The 15542-nt window shown below is 47.1% G+C and overlaps 1 long non-coding RNA gene across 2 annotated transcripts in view; it reads left to right on the forward strand.

Annotated features, from left to right (window-relative positions):
* The window catches only part of LOC141577544 (uncharacterized), a 72137-nt gene extending 58290 nt beyond the window's left edge, over nt 1–13847 (forward strand). For both annotated transcript variants that reach the window (XR_012506715.1, XR_012506716.1), the window contains exon 2: nt 1–13847. This exon is cut by the window's left edge. This is a non-coding gene — a long non-coding RNA (uncharacterized LOC141577544).
* The last annotated feature ends 1695 nt before the right edge of the window (nt 13848–15542 follow it).

The raw sequence follows: 15542 nt of genomic DNA on the forward strand, positions 1-15542 counted from the left end.
GCAGGGAAGACCACTCTTCATTGCCCTAGGGAAGTAAAGCACACGTGGAGAGCCCAGCAAAATGAAGGAATGGAACTCACCATCTTTGCTTGGAGAGAGGTTTGGGTTGTCTCTTGGCCATTAGTGAGAAAATAAGCCATATTGACTTCCGCTGACAGCCATGTGACAGGGTTTGAGTGTATGGAGCAGCTTCAAGATACGGAGTGGAGGGAAAAAAGAAACTGTTACCTTGTGAGCACAGTGTGCCTGGAGTCCAGCCTACGTTTGGGCCTCTCAAGTCAGATGATGCATTTTCTTATTGCTTCAGGCAGTATGAGTTGAAGTCCTCTGCTGTTACTTGAAATCCTAGCTGGTGACACCGTGACTCTGCCTCAGAGACGGCCAGCCAGGCCTTCTAGGCAGGGGCTAGACGGAAGACAGGGCTGAAGTTCAGAAGAGTCTGAGACACCAGTGAGAGTCAAGAAGAGGCCCAGGCAAGGAGGACCATGGGGTCTCACCTAAGGTGGGAGAACAGGCCACAGGGGACCCTCCAGGACCACAGCTCGAGGAGCTCGGAGGCCAGACGGCCCAGCGCAATGCAGATGGCAGCAACCAGAACCCTAGGGCAGCTCCTAACCTGAGGCTCCTCCCCTTAGTCACAAGGTCACAGCCACTCCTTTCCCCAATCCCACACACCTCCTATGGAAGAGCAAGGTGGGAGGAAGAAATATGAAAGACCAAATTACCTACTTACCTCCACAGAGACTTTAAATAAGAAGAAATTGAAATACGAAAAGATAGCAAATTAGTCGTTCCTACCACCTCCCTCCTCTCCCTGCAACCCATCCTTCCAGCTGCCCAGCTAGGTGAGGACTTGCAAGGAAAATTAGACCCCTTCAGAAAATAAAGAGGCAGTACTTTTTTTTTTGTTCATCTGAACTAGAGTGTGTAAATTCCAGCCCCACAAGATCTATCTACAGAAGTCATAAGAGTGCCACAGGATTTGAAAATAAGGAGTGTCACCCTGAGCCCTTGCTGGTTACCTGGCTCTTTTGTGCAGAGGACGTGAATCTCTGGCCTACGTGATACCTCTCTCCCCCATGGGGACCCAAGGCGGGGATCACTGACTGATCATTCCACGTTATCCTTCTGAGCCCAGACATAGCCTCGCAAGCCTTCTCAACAACGTGCTCCAGAAAACCACTACCAATTGATCAGGGGTGGAAAGTACGTGGAAAACTATTTATGAACAACAATTTGATGAACTTCAGGAATCAAGATTCTTTTTTTTTTTCACATTTGCAAACTTTTTTTATTTGAAGTATAGTCAGTTTACAATGTTGTATCAATTTCTGGTGTACAGCATAACATTTCAGTCACACATATACTTATATATATTTCTTTTCATATTCTGTTTCATTATAGGTTACTACAGGACATTGAATATAGTTCCCTGTGCTATATACAGTGTAAACTTGTTGTTTATCCATTTTATATATAGCAGTTAGTGTCTGCAAATCTTGAACGCCCGATTTATCCCTTCCCACTCCCTTTCCCCCTGGTAACCATAAGTTTGTTTTCTATGTTTTCTATGTCTGTGAGTTTGCTTCTGTTTTGTAAATAAATTCTTTTGTGTCTTTATATATATATTCCACATATGAGTGATATCATATGGTATTTTTCTTTCTCTTTCTGGTTTACTTCACTTAGAATGACGACCTCCAGGTCCATCCATGTTGCTGCAAATGGCATTATTTTATTCTTTTTTATGGTTGAGTAGTATTCCATTGTATAAATATACCACAGCTTCTTTATCCAGTCATCTGTTCATGGACATTTAGGTTGTTTACATGTCTTGGCTATTATAAATAGTACTGCTATGAACATTGGGGTGCATGTATCTCTTCAAATTAAAGTTCCTTCTGGATATATGCCCAGGAGTGGGATTGATGGATCAGATAGTAAGTCTATTTTTAGTTATTTGAGGAATCTTTATACTGTTTTCCATTATGGCTGCACCAAACTACATGCCCACCAACAGTGTAGGAGGGAGGAATCAAGATTCTTACTTCCATTTCTTACTAGAAAGTAGACCTTCTGGAGGAGAGACTTCAAAACTCATTCTGAAGGACACCAGAGCTTCTCCAACACAGGGAGAAAAGACCGTGTAACTCTGAGCTCTGCTTAAAGAACCTGGGTTTTCATACTGACTCTTTTCATCCCCGCAAAGAGCAGCTTTTCTTTCTCCTTCCTCCCACCTCGTCCCCAGGCATCACAAAGCACAGAGGGGAAGCTCTTCTTCCCAGCTTTTCAACTGGTTCCAGAACCAGACGTAACACTGCTGTTTTTAAAACACCTCGCTGCAGCCAAAAGTTTAGCCTTCTGGTGTGGGCTTTCCTTGCCTTTCAGTGTGGTTGAACATCTGACAACCATTTGGTGGAATAAGTGAAGGGATTAGAACAAGAAACACAACCTTTTGTTGACTTTTCTGCTGATCCATTGGAAATTCATTTAGGCCCACACAAGCTTGCTGATTCTTCCTTTAATATTAAAAATACAATTTCTGCAAGAAGCCAGTTCCCATCTGGGATGTCGTAGATGGCTGTCAACACAGGATTCCTAAAGGGGAGTCCTCTCTCACCCTTGTGTCTGCTCTGCCACCTTTTAAAATGATCCCAGCATGCTTGAGACAGCGCCAGATGCGGGGCCTCAGCCAGTGATGTCATTTGTTCACCGCCAGGCTGGAGGGCCTCGCCAGGAGCCGTGTCACCACACGGAAAGCCATCTCGTTCGGGGAAGCAGTTTCAAGACCGCCTCCAGGTAGGCCTAGGTCCCAGGGAGGCTGATTCCCCCAGGCCCCAGGCCTTGAACTGTCTTCCCTGTGGGCATTCTGCAACGATTGGTCTCTTCCACCCCGCACCCTGCCCTCCCCCTCTCTGATGAAATCTGCAGAACTTCTGCAGCCCAACGTCAAGCTGTTGAGCACATTAAATCTGAACATCTTTATAAATCTCTTGGCCCTTCCATAACTCTGAAAGCTGCACGCGAACCCAGTGCAAGCTCTGGGGGATTTTTCCAACCAATGTGGCGCGTCCTCGGGGAGGGGCGGGGCCGGAGAGAGTCAAGAACCCACGCTTGGAATCGACAGGCTTGCGTCGGTATGTCAGCTCCGTCACTTTTCTCTGCTTGTGTCCCTGGACAGATTTCTTCATCTTTTGGAGCCTCGGTTTCCACATCTCTAAGAAGCAGGGCAGTAATATGTGCTCCTTGGGTTTTTAGGATAACCGAGAAAAATGAGGGAAACACATCTCTTTTCAGGGTGCTTGGCTTCCCCCCTTTCCCACCCTCTGCACGTAAACACAGGGCAGAAAAGGCCGGATCATTTCACTGTCGTTACTTTCTGGATGGGAAGAAGGGGTTGCTGTGGGGTGAAGGGGATATGTTTGCAGGAAATCGGGGAGACAGAACCTCAACCTCTGGGGCAGGCTCAGGGCACAGCTGATCAACCCCCCGCAGCATCCTCTGCCGGGGGTGGCCGTGGCGCTTTCCCGGAGCCGCCCTAGCGGAGGGGCACCTGCCATCCCACCCGCCCCGTGAGCGCAGCCGGGGCAGCTGGGGAAATCTAAAACCGGGCGTGCTATCGAGTTCTGCTGTGGGATTTTCACACAGGCCGGGTAACTACCGACCTGGGAGCGGGCTGAACCGGTGACCCCAGCAGCGCGAAAGGCTCGGGTCGCATTACCGCCTCCCCAGCCCTCCCGCGCGCAGCTTCGACTTCCTCGCGTGCCCCAGGGCGGCAAGTCCAGCGCTGCTCAGGGGCCCTGGCTGAGCGCCGCTCCTTCCAAGGAAGGCCAGTGGGGAGAGCAAAGATTAAAGGAAAAGAATCAGTTGATCCCTGCGTGGATTTTCAGTGCTGCTGTCATCTTTGCTGAAGCAGCACAGATGGTCAAAACCTTGGTGATGCAGAGACTCCGTCGAGTGGCAGGCAAGGTGGGTGGTGCACGGGGCCTGGGCTCGCAGACGCTAAGTGTGCAGAGCTGGCAGCGAGCCGAGAGGTGATGGAGGCCAGCTCCTCATCTTCTGGAGGGCTCAGCTGAGGCACAAAAGACTGAATTAAACAGTAGGTCCACTGTCCACTTCTTTCTGCTGGTCCCTTTCCATCAGCATTTCTCAGAGTGTGCTCCATGGAGTGCATACTTCAAATGAGGGATGGAGAGAGCTATTCTGAAAAAAACAGACCCTGTGGTCAAATGGCTGCATATTAAAGCTGCCCTCTTGGGATGAACAGTGCACATTCACATAAAAAGAGCGACGCTATCAGAAGCTGCTAATGGGGTCTACCACAGGCCGGGAAATCCTGGAGTAAACAGAAGGAACGGGTGGTTGCTGGAGGCTACATTCTGTTCCTAACCAGCAGTGGTTCAAACCATCAGGACATTTGTTGACATTAGCAGGATCGTGGGCCAGCAGATCCAGAGTAAGCCTAGCTGCTCCACCATATCAGGCGTGAGATTGGCATCTCCTCTCTCAGTTCTCAGGGCCCTCTCCTCATGGTCACAAGATGGCAGCCACAGCTCCAGCTATCACATTCGCTCACACAACCTCATGCAAAATCAGAAAGCGAAGAGTGTCAAAAAGGAAGCACACTGTCCCTATATTTCTTTTGCTATTCCCAGAGCCCCCAACCACCCCATCCCCAAAGGAAGTCTCATTGCCCAGAAGAAGTGAGTCACATGCTCACCTATACTCATTCTTGGCAAAGGAGATTACAAGTCCTATTATTGCCATAGAAATATTGTGATTCATTCCCTGGGGCTTGGCACGTTATCTCTTGGACAAGATCATAGTTCTGATGGCAAAATAAAGGATACATGGCTATTTGGAAGCTACTTTATAAGTAGCTTCTATCAGAAGAGTCTACCATGAGAGATTTCTCCAGGGCTTCTGAAAACTTTTATGTGAATGTGCACTATTGCTCTCAAGAGTTAGAGTTAATGTACAGTTTCCCAAACTCGTCTGACCACAGAACCCCTCTGTCACCAATCATCCCACGAGACTTGGGTTCTATGGAACACACTTTGGGAAACACTGCCCAATGTATAACCTCAGCATTTCCCTTCTTAATTTGCATGACATCACTTTTAGACTAGACAGAAACCTTCTCTTCAGCCTTGAGTAAATACAATTCTCATAAATTTCTGTCTTCCTGATGTTTTGTTAAGTCATTCCCTGGCCAAGTCAAACCTGAGTTCAGAATGACAATTTTCCTGTCTCTGCCAAAAGCCTTGCATGGAGGCATTTATCCTGAAATGTTTTCAGTCCCCACAAAACTCTTCAAAGCTTAAAAAAAAAAAGCAAGATGAAATCCTGAAACCTAAATTCCAGCAGCTGTTCTAAAATGTTCTAACAATTCCATCCACCTGTGAACACCATGGTCACGCTGGTGTATGTTCCATGTGTCTCTGTCTTTTCTCTCTAACTAGTTAGCTGTGTAAGTTTTCGATCCTCTGGGAGCCTGACCATGGTGTACACTCACAAATTGTTGTTCACGTGTGTTCGTACCAGCTCACGCACTCACGCACAGTCACATCTGCACACAGACCCACAAGTGAACACGGGTTCACACCTGTGCACACACAGGTTCATGCATTTGCACACATACTTGCACGTACATGGGCTCACACACCTCATGGTGAGGTATAACCTACTGACCCCAACACATAACCAGCAGTGTCATGGGCGTCCAGGGGCAATGATCTGTCTCATTCAGGGATGCGGGACTCACTGAGATTCACAGGCCATGTGCGATGTTAATGGAGCGTCAGGGAGATGGGGGACAGAGCTCCTGACAACACAAGGTCATCACTTATTCATTCAACAAACACTTTTTGAGTAACTTAAAAAAAAAAATGTTGCTTAAAGCTCTTAGGCTTAGAGGAAAACTTTGGCTTGTATTGAATTTGCAAGATTTTCTCACCTTCCACACAATGATTGTGAACCATTGCAGTTACCACTTACCAAGAGTGCCCACAAACAGTGCTGAACATTTCCTCATTGTTGGCTCCATTCCTACACGGAGCTATGAGCCAGGGAGTACTATCGCTCCCACTTTTACAGATGAGGACACTGAACTGGGGGGCCCACGCCCTACTCTGCCTGACTCCAGAGCCACACTCATCGGAAAGCCTGCTGGCTCACGGGGAAGATGACCGTGGGAAGTTGTTGAGACTCAAGGTGAAATCTTCTCCATTTAGAAGTGGACCTGGGCTCACCAGCTCCTTCATGAAGCTGTAACCACACAACTAGGAAATTTTCTCATGGCTTTATAGAACATCTTTTTTTTTTTGAAGGCTAGACTTGGTACAAATTGCGAAAAATGTAACCCAGCTTTCTCCTGGGGAGATTTGGTGTCTGTGTGGATATGTGTCAGGGTAAAATCAGCTTAAAACTTACATTAAAGGTAATCTTCAAAGAAAAAAGTGTCTCTCAAAGGGGAGCTTGTCTGAGATTTGCAAAGCAGCAGGGCACTGATCCCACTTATTAATAAAATAAAAATATATAAAGCCAACATTTTCCATACATCTACACGGGAGACAGTGCTATGTGCTTTACATAATATTTTTTTTTCCAAATTCTTACAACCATCTTGGGAAGTGTGTGTTGTTGCTCCAGTTTATTAAATCAGGAAACCAGGGTTTCAAGAGGTGAAGTCACAAAGCTAGATTTGGTGGCCACTGTGGACTTGAGAAATAAGGAATGATTACAGGTAGGGGAGTCTGGGCCGAGTAGCTAAGGCCGCCACCTTCTCCTGCCGGGCGTGGTGGCCTCCAGGAGGCACTGGCCAGCGGCTGAGGAGGCGCCAAGCCATGAAGTTTGGACAGCGACGCTGCGGCCCCCTCAGCTTGGGTGAAGGCCCAGCCGGATCAGCCTGGCCTGGAACATTTCTGTACATTCAGGCCAAGGTGCCAGGGGCTCGAGGGCATCATTTGGGTCCTCAGTTCCCCGTCCGCACCGAAGGACAGCCTTTGCTGTTTGCTCAGTCAGCTGACAAGGTGCTTGCCTGTGAATGAACAATGCTTATCAATCACCGTGAGCCCCCTGGAGAAAGGTGCCGCTCCACCCAAAGCATTGTTTGACTATTATTCTTCTTGCTTTTATTGGTGTTAAAATATAGTCTGCAGTGTCCATATGAATTGGATTCTCCCTTTCAGTGGATCATTGGAAATGCCATTGTCTTGGTTTTGGAGGAGCTTGGTCTGTGCCACAAAATCCCTTAAAAAAAAAAAAAAAAAAAAAGCCTGAAAGTAAATTCAACTCTACGTGGTGAAATAAACGAGAATGTCTCTTTCATATGATCGTGCTTAGGCTTGGCTGCTTTTAAGACGCTTCAGGGGATTTTCTTTCTTTCTTTCTTTTTTTCCCTCCTCCCAAGCTGCCTTCTTTGTTCAGGGATCCCTATTCGTCCTCCTGCCTTTTCTACAGTGTCACTTACTGCTTTGCCAGAGACTGAATGTGAGGACACAAAGGGACAATGAGACCCGTTACCCGAGGCAAGAAGCCACCTGCACGCATTTACAGGGGCTCCTTCTCATGTGTCTTGTTAGCTTGTACCAAAGGCATTGACAGCAGGGCCACCACCCAGCTTTCTTGCTCCTGGCAGATGAGGGAGGGCTTATCCCTCAGAAACTGATGAGCTCTCAGGAAGCCAGGGGAAAACTCACTGGAATTATTATTATTACTGTGGTTATTAATTCCATCCTTTTTTTTTGCTACAAAGAGCAGGGCAGTGGCTCCATCCTGATTCACATTAAATGTATCTGATTATAACCTACTTTTAGGCAGAAAGAGGCCAGTGCCACTTAGGCTAGACTGAAAGCACAGAGCTGTAAAGCCACCTCCCCGGCCATCACTCACCGCCTTTAGCCACTGGACCCTGGAAAGTCAAAACAACATGAACAAGTGAGGACGTTTTCTTCCCAAAAGGCCAAATGAGCTAAAGGAGATGGGAGACCCTTTTGTGTTTCAGCACAACAATTGGCTTTGTTTTGCCCTTTCATTCCTTATTATCTCTCCTCTTCACTCCTTGCCAAATTCTGCAGGAATGAAGAAGTTGGCAGAAAACACTGCACAAAGGCCACACACTAAATATATTCATAACTGCTGCTTCCAAAGGCCAAAAGTAAAGCAAGCATGAATTGGGGAAGGAAGTCTCAGCATAACGACAGACCCATCTGGGCAGTGACAGCGTCACCCGCGTCATCTGACAGAGAGTAGGAACAAGCAAACAACGATTTTTTTTTAAATTAAAATTTTTATTTAATTATTTTTCTAGGTGAGGAGGTAATTAGGTTTATCTATTTCTTTTTTAATGGAGGTGCCAGGGATTGAACCCAGGACCCCCTGCATGCTAAGCAGGCGCCCTACCACTGAGCTATCCCCTCCCCCTGCCAATGACGCTTGTTGACATGGAATAAATAAATGAATGATTTATGCATCCAACTGAGGAGAAAGTCTGCGCAGTCTGCCGGCTTCAGATTCTGCCAAGCGTGCAGCACACCTGCGAGGTCACATCGCGAGGCGCTCGGCGGTGGGTAGGGCCAGGTGGTAACGGCAAGTCGCTCTCAGCGCAGATCACTGCAGGGGAGAGAGTTCCCGGCACAGGCGCTCTGGCCCCCGTCCAAGGTGCCTGGTTACTGAATTACCAAAAGGCTCTTCTAAAAGGTCGGCCGTGGTGTAACCCCAAGGATGGTGTGACAGTGAGGCCCCGATTACTGCTTTTGTTTGGAAACTCTTTCCCACATGGCTGGTGTTAAGGATGAATCAATGACCACAGCCACACAGTGTCTGGCTCATAGTAAGCGTTTATATTTACTGAATGAATGAATGAGTGAGTGTGTAAGCACAACCTAACTGTGCAGCGTGAGATTCAGTCTGATTGTTCTAGAAAGTATATATCAAAAATTTCACTTTCCTTCATCCTCCCCTAAACTGTAATAGAGCTGCTATATGCTAAGTAGCACAAAATGAAGAAGGAAGGAAGGAGGGGAGGGAGAAAAAAATATTCTTCCAAGTTGTTGAGCAAAAGATTGTGTTCAATTGTGCAGGCTAGGGAATGGGGAGGGGAGCCCACCGGGCGGTCAGTCTGGTGAGCTGGTCCCTGAGGGCCAGGACCACCTCTAGCTCCTAATCAGGTGGGGGCACAGCCCCAAGCAGACAATGTAAGCCTGAGACACCAAAAGCCAGGGATTAAGACCCAGGCCCAGACCCAGACAAGACCGCGAAGTAAAGGGACTGGGAAATGACAGGTGGGGAAGGAGGAGGGGTTGGCAGTAAAGGGAAATAAGTTGCAACATGAAAAATCAGAGGCGATCTGGTAAAATCTGTGGCCTTGAGTGGAGGCACGGGAGAAACCAAGTTCTCAGGTCAGACATGCTGTGAATTTTAAAAATAGTTTTAAAAAAAATAAATGATTTTTTGTATTCCCTAACCCTGTTTTCTCCCAACAGTTTATTAAAAATTTCAAATATACAAGGAAGTTGAAAATTGTGCAGTGCACACAACCACCACCTAGGTTTTACAGGGCTCACTCCACTACATTTGGTATTTATCTGTCCATCCCTCTCTCCTTTCATCAATCCGTTCTGTTTTTTAAAATATTTTTGTTCCCAGCATTTTCTGATGAAAACATAGCTCTTTTGTTAAATGCTCGTGAATTTTGTTGTTATTTACATGAAGGTAAATGTAGCTGGAACAGCTAATTGTCTCTTTCCCCGTAGTAATAGACATTGAAAATACGTACATGGAAATTGAATGCAAAGACCCCATTTCCCAACGTCCTTTGCAGCTAGGGGCAGCCCTGTGGCTGAGTCCCGACCAATAAAATGCGATAGGAAGTGTCACGTGACAGTTTCTAGGCCCCTTCCCTAGGCAGCAGTCCCTTCGCCCAGCTTGCCCTCTTTCATCCCTACCGCCATTCTGCTGCCTGGAACAGGATGTTGCCATCTTGGACCGTGAGGCTAAGGACCACAGCCTAGGGGTGGCATGATGGAGCCATCAGGTGGATGAAGTCCGTGGTCCTGAAGACTCCATGGAGCAGAGCTGCCCCGTCAGACTGCTTACCCCGGGACTAAACCTACGTGAGGGAAATAAACCTCCTACTTGTTTCTGCTACTGTTATTTTGAGTGTTCTGTCACTTGAAACCAACCCTACTTCTAACAAAGGTAACACGACTTCACAGCCAGTGAGGAAGGGCTTACAATGAGAAGCAACTGACACAGCCTAATGGAATGCCTCCCCAGCCTCAGCCCCAGTTGAAATCCCCAGAGGTACATTTTTAAGTGGTTACATCCACATCCCTAAATAACGTTTCCATTCTCCTTTCACCGTTCATCCGTTTTAGACACCATCTGCTGACAAGCAGCTCCCATGAGCCCTTCTTCCTCTCCTCCTTCCTTCTTCCTGTCAGTAAAGGTGCAGTGCTATTTTGGGTTTCTCTATTATTTGTGTTTGTGAATGTAGCATTATTTATACAATTATTTCTTTTTACCATAACTAAGGATGACATCTCTTGCCTCCATGCTGGATAATGTGAGGTCATTAGCCCACCTGCCGCCAAGTCTTTCCACTTCTGCCAGGTCCCTCCTCGGTCCTTCTTCAGCTCAGTCTCTATTGGTTTTTTGTTTCTGTTGTCAACATTGGCACCATCTACATACTTTGACTGACAGCTTCACTTTTGAAGGTGGGGAGCCTGCCTTTGTTCTTTTGGATCCTGAAATGCCAGAATGTAGAGGGCTCTGCTCTTGGGCACCAGATCCCACCTTTGGTGCCCTAATTTGGCTATAGCCCTGTAGCTTCCAATCTACAACTCACACAGTTTATTGTTTGCTTTGGTTTGTTTTTGTTTGTTTGTTTGGGGGTTTTTTTTGGCGGGGGAGGATTAGGTTTACTTATTTATTTATTTTAATTTTTTTTTAATGTAGGTCCTGGGAAATGAACCCAAGGCCTTGTGCATGCTAAGCATGCGCTCTACCACTGAGCTACACCCTCCCACCATACAGTATATTGTAATTATGTGTTTACAGGTCTGTCGCATCCAGCCTTTTATCCTTAGCATCGCACAAGTGTCTGGCATATGGAGCTATCATGAACTACCAAAGTTTTTTGAGCGACAAGGCTGAACCAGAACCCAGGTAACTTACTTCCTATGCATCTCCAAACTCCTGGAGAGTTCTTGAAACTTCGGTGTTTGAGGATCGATCGATATGGCAGTCCCACATTCTCCTATAGTTCAACCCACTCTATTGCTTCTTGACAGAGACAAGTGAAGTTCGCACAGACACACTTAACGTGGCTCTCTTTCTCCAAGTCTTGGAGGCTCTAGCAACCCTGGTGGGTACCCTGGAAACACCACTTATGTCTGAGCAGAGGAACCGCATGTCTGTAAAATGAGATTCAAGCTCAGGATGCCCACCATGAATGCCTGTTTGGTGGCTCATAGGCTCCTGAAGTCATCAGGTACCGCTCCTAAGAACATGCTTTTGGTTCAGTGCATGGTGTTTCCATAGAGAAACAGATGAGAATGCAGGAGCACGTGTTCACATGCATTTAGTGAGGAAGAATTGCGGCCCTGTCATGAGTATTCTTGGCACAAACATCCAAACCATAATGAACACCAGAGGTACATGTTTATAAGGACCACCTTCAGCTTGGTGCTATCATGTTGTCGAAAGTGAGGCTGGAGATGAGAACTATAAAATTAAAATCGTATACACCGATATGCCTTCCCTACAGTGTTTTCATGCAAGTTCAAATCTGTCTGACTTCTTAGAGTGAGTTTTCAACAGCTCAGTTGGAGATCTCAGGATTGTAAATTTGGAGAAGATGATGAAAGGAGATTACAATCTGCCCTTCTCATTCCAGGCAAGAGAGCGTCTGAATCACTTCAGGAAGACCTTGGTCCAATCCTACCTCTTTCCTTGTCGATGTTAGTATACCCAGAACATTACCACAGGCGGTCGTGATTGGTGGCTAGAGCTCGCATAAGAAAGGAACTTGAGAAAGTAGAAACTTGAGTAAAAATCAGGGAAGTGACTCCATGACGAATGAGCAAGTCACTCAAGTAGCAGAGAAAAATCCCAGACAGAATCAGACTGTCCCAGAAAAGGCATTTAAATGATGATGGGCTGGTCCCCAAATCATACTTCCTTCTACAACCCGACGCGATCAGCATGCCCACCATGCTGCAGCCACCTGCACAAACCACACCACTCTCTTTACAGCCACCCAGCCCACGGGGTCCTCGGTGTTCAGTGGCTCAGTTCCCCACCGGCCATCCGCCATTGCTCCTGCCTTCTCATTTCCCCTCGCTTATTTGGCAAAACTGTCCATCTACTCTGTGGTCCACTGGATTGCTATCCTCTCCTTCTTTCTGTAGGAACAGAATCCCCACATTTCACTGGTCACATGGCAACCTAACCTTAGGACTACATTTCCCAGTCTCCCTTGCTATGTGTGGTCACGTGACTAAGTGATGGGAGGAATATATGCAATTTCCAGGTCATGTCCTTAAAGGCAGTGGCTGTGCCTTCCCTGTTCTCCTTCCTACCGGCTGTAATGCAGCGCCATTGGAAGTGTCAGGGAGCCAAATGGACCCAATGAACACCCTAGGAGAAGACGGAGTAACAAGGGGGAGAGAGACTGGCTCCCTGACCATCTATTCTGTATCTAAATGCAGCACTGCGCCAAATCATTTTTATCACGTTTGCAGCCTACCCTCAATGCCAAAGCTCTGCTCCCACAGCGTTAGTGCCTCAGTGAGGCCGCCCTCCAGAACCCTCCGCCAAGTCCTAACTTTCCCCATGTTCGTGGTCGTGTTGTGCACTGCCGTTGGACTTCCCAGTGCCAGAGGAGTGGTGGTACTTGGTCCGTGTGGTTAGCTCTTCATTAAACTGAACTAGGAAGTATGCTTCAGCTCATAGAAGGTGTTCGGTAAATGCTTGTCAAGTGAATGCATGACCAAGAGAAAGTCCTGCCACTCAATGCAAAAGAACCAGTTCATGGAAATTTTCTCCTTCAAATTCTTTAAAAGAATGATCATCATCATCATCTTACATTCATTTAATCAATGTGTAGACACTGTACTAGTTAGCTGTCCAATGCACTGTCTTTTAATCTCACAAGGACTCGATAAACTATATATTGTAGCTATGATTATGATTATTCCCATTTTACAGGTGAGGAAACTGAGCTCAGAGAAGCTAAATAACTTGCCCTAGACAAGTTAAGTGGCACAGCCAGACTCACAGCTCTGTCAGTCTTGCTCTAGTGCCACAAGCATCCTTAACCATTGTGTTAACAGTGACGGTTTAAGATAAAGAAACAGGTAAGTGAAGAATGAATTTCTTGAGTGCTTACTGTTCAGATTTGCTGGGTGGGGAAGTGCCCCCATCCCAACCTAGCCCTGGAGGAAGCTGGGGCATGGAGCACAGATCATGCAGGGACCACAATTTGATATCCAAGAATGCACAACCCAGGGTTCTGGGTATCTAGATTTCCATAAATTCTTAATGGTTCTTTGAAATTTTTTTTTGTATATATATTTTTTATTGAGTTATAGTCAGTTTACAATGTTGTGTCAATTTCTGCAATAATGTTGCAATCATACATGAACACACATATATTCGTTTTTTCATATTCTTTCTCACCATAGGTTACTACAGGATATTGAATATAGTTCCCTGTGTTATACTGTATGAACTTGTTGTTTATCTATTTTATATATATTAGTTAGTATCTGATTTTTTTTTTAAGCACAACAGCTCACCTTTGCATAGCACTTCATGGTGAATAAATGCTCGTACAAACTCTAGCCCTGTAATACGATTATTCTCATTCTCCAGAGGAGGAAACTGAGACCCAGAAAGATGTGACTCGGCTGGTAGGTGGTTAAATAGACATCTAAACACAGGATTTTTGTTTCCTTCACGTCTCATGCTCTTCCTAGTTACCATGTTTCATCCCTTCTGTCCCTCACCCACTCCCTTCCCCGAAGCATGCTTCAGAAAAATGATGATAGACTTGCCTTTACAGAGGGCAAAACAAATAATGCTAAGTTTTAAAATACTTTTTTGAAGTGTTTTTTTCGAGGCATCCATCCAGTCCCGTTAGCTAGGAAAGCTGTAGAAAACACAAGCGTTTAGTTTGCGTTTTGAATTCAGCTAAGGCTGGGAACCGTGCCACTGATGGCTTTCCCCTTAGGTGGCCAACCTGCTTACATTTTTCTAGTACCTTTGGGAGTTGGCCCAAGTCATCCAAAAAATCATCCAGAGCCTGGAGAAATCTACTGTCCGCGCATCGCCTCCTCCCACAAGATAGGTGGTTGAGGTCAAGGTGAGGAACACCAGCAGAGCAGGCGGGCTGCTGCTATGACGCCAGTGGGGACCCACACTGGGCGCTCAAAGGATGCTGGTTTCCAAGGGAGCCAAATACGCATGAAGTGCCCTCTTTTATTGCTCGGTATTCAGACAGGTCGGATCCAGAGCCCACTCACCTACCTGGATGCTGAACTTTTTAGTGGAAAATTTACCAGATGCAAACAGGGGGTTTTTGTACGAGGTGTTTTCCCTGGACCACGGTTTTGTGGGAATCGGGGTGGGGGAGGAGGACACGCTGCAGACAAAAGGCTTGGCGGCGGGGCCCTGCTGGAGAACTCAAGCAGGGCCGAAGCTCAGAATGACGGAGATGCTTGTGGTGACAACCAAGTCTGCTGGGAAGAATGTGCCCAACCGCTCCCAGCGGGGAGCCGGCCGCAGGGGAAGAGGAGGGAGGGCGCTTGGCTCAGAGGGGAGACCTTGTGGGAAGAGGTGTTGGGGTTGCTCTCGGGAGCAGCTGTTTGGCTTTGGCTGGCCTGCTTTCTGGGCCCACCGGGGGCCGTGGAAACACGACGAGGCTAGCCCGCCACCCAGCCCAGGTAAAACTGAGTCCTGCTAAAGAGACAGGAACGGGGTCAGGCCCAGAACAGCAGGCCAGGGCAGGGCCAGGGGTGAAGATGCAGGAGGGGGGAGATCTGTGGGAGAAAGTGTGAAAGAGAAAGGGGCAGGGAGGGGGAAGAGGGAGAGAGGAGAGAGGAAAAGAGGGACTAGCTCAAGTGGTAGAGCACGTGCTTAACATGCAGAAGGTCCGGGGTTCAATTCCCAGTACCTCCTCTAAAAATAATAGATAAACCTAACTCTTTCTCTCCCCTCTCCCCAAGAAAGAGGGAGACAGAGAAATCAAATTATTCTTACAGGAGGGGTAATCAGGTGAAACCAGTTTAAAGCCTTTAAGAATGGGGGCTCCCTGGCTCTCCGAGAGACGGAGCTGAGCAGCTCACTGCTGTTTCTCTTCCGAGAGGTGTTTCCTGGCTGTCTGTCGGCAGGGAGGGAGGTTTGGAAAGCCTTCAGGATAAGCAACAGTGGGAACACCACGCTTTCACCGGGGAGGCCACACACGGAGCCTGTGCACAGAGAAACTCACACACACACACAAATACGCGCAAACAAAACGAAATCTCCATTCAGTCCAT

Source organism: Camelus bactrianus, chromosome 4 (genome assembly GCF_048773025.1).
Source record: "Camelus bactrianus isolate YW-2024 breed Bactrian camel chromosome 4, ASM4877302v1, whole genome shotgun sequence".
In the NCBI taxonomy this organism is placed as follows: domain Eukaryota; kingdom Metazoa; phylum Chordata; class Mammalia; order Artiodactyla; family Camelidae; genus Camelus; species Camelus bactrianus.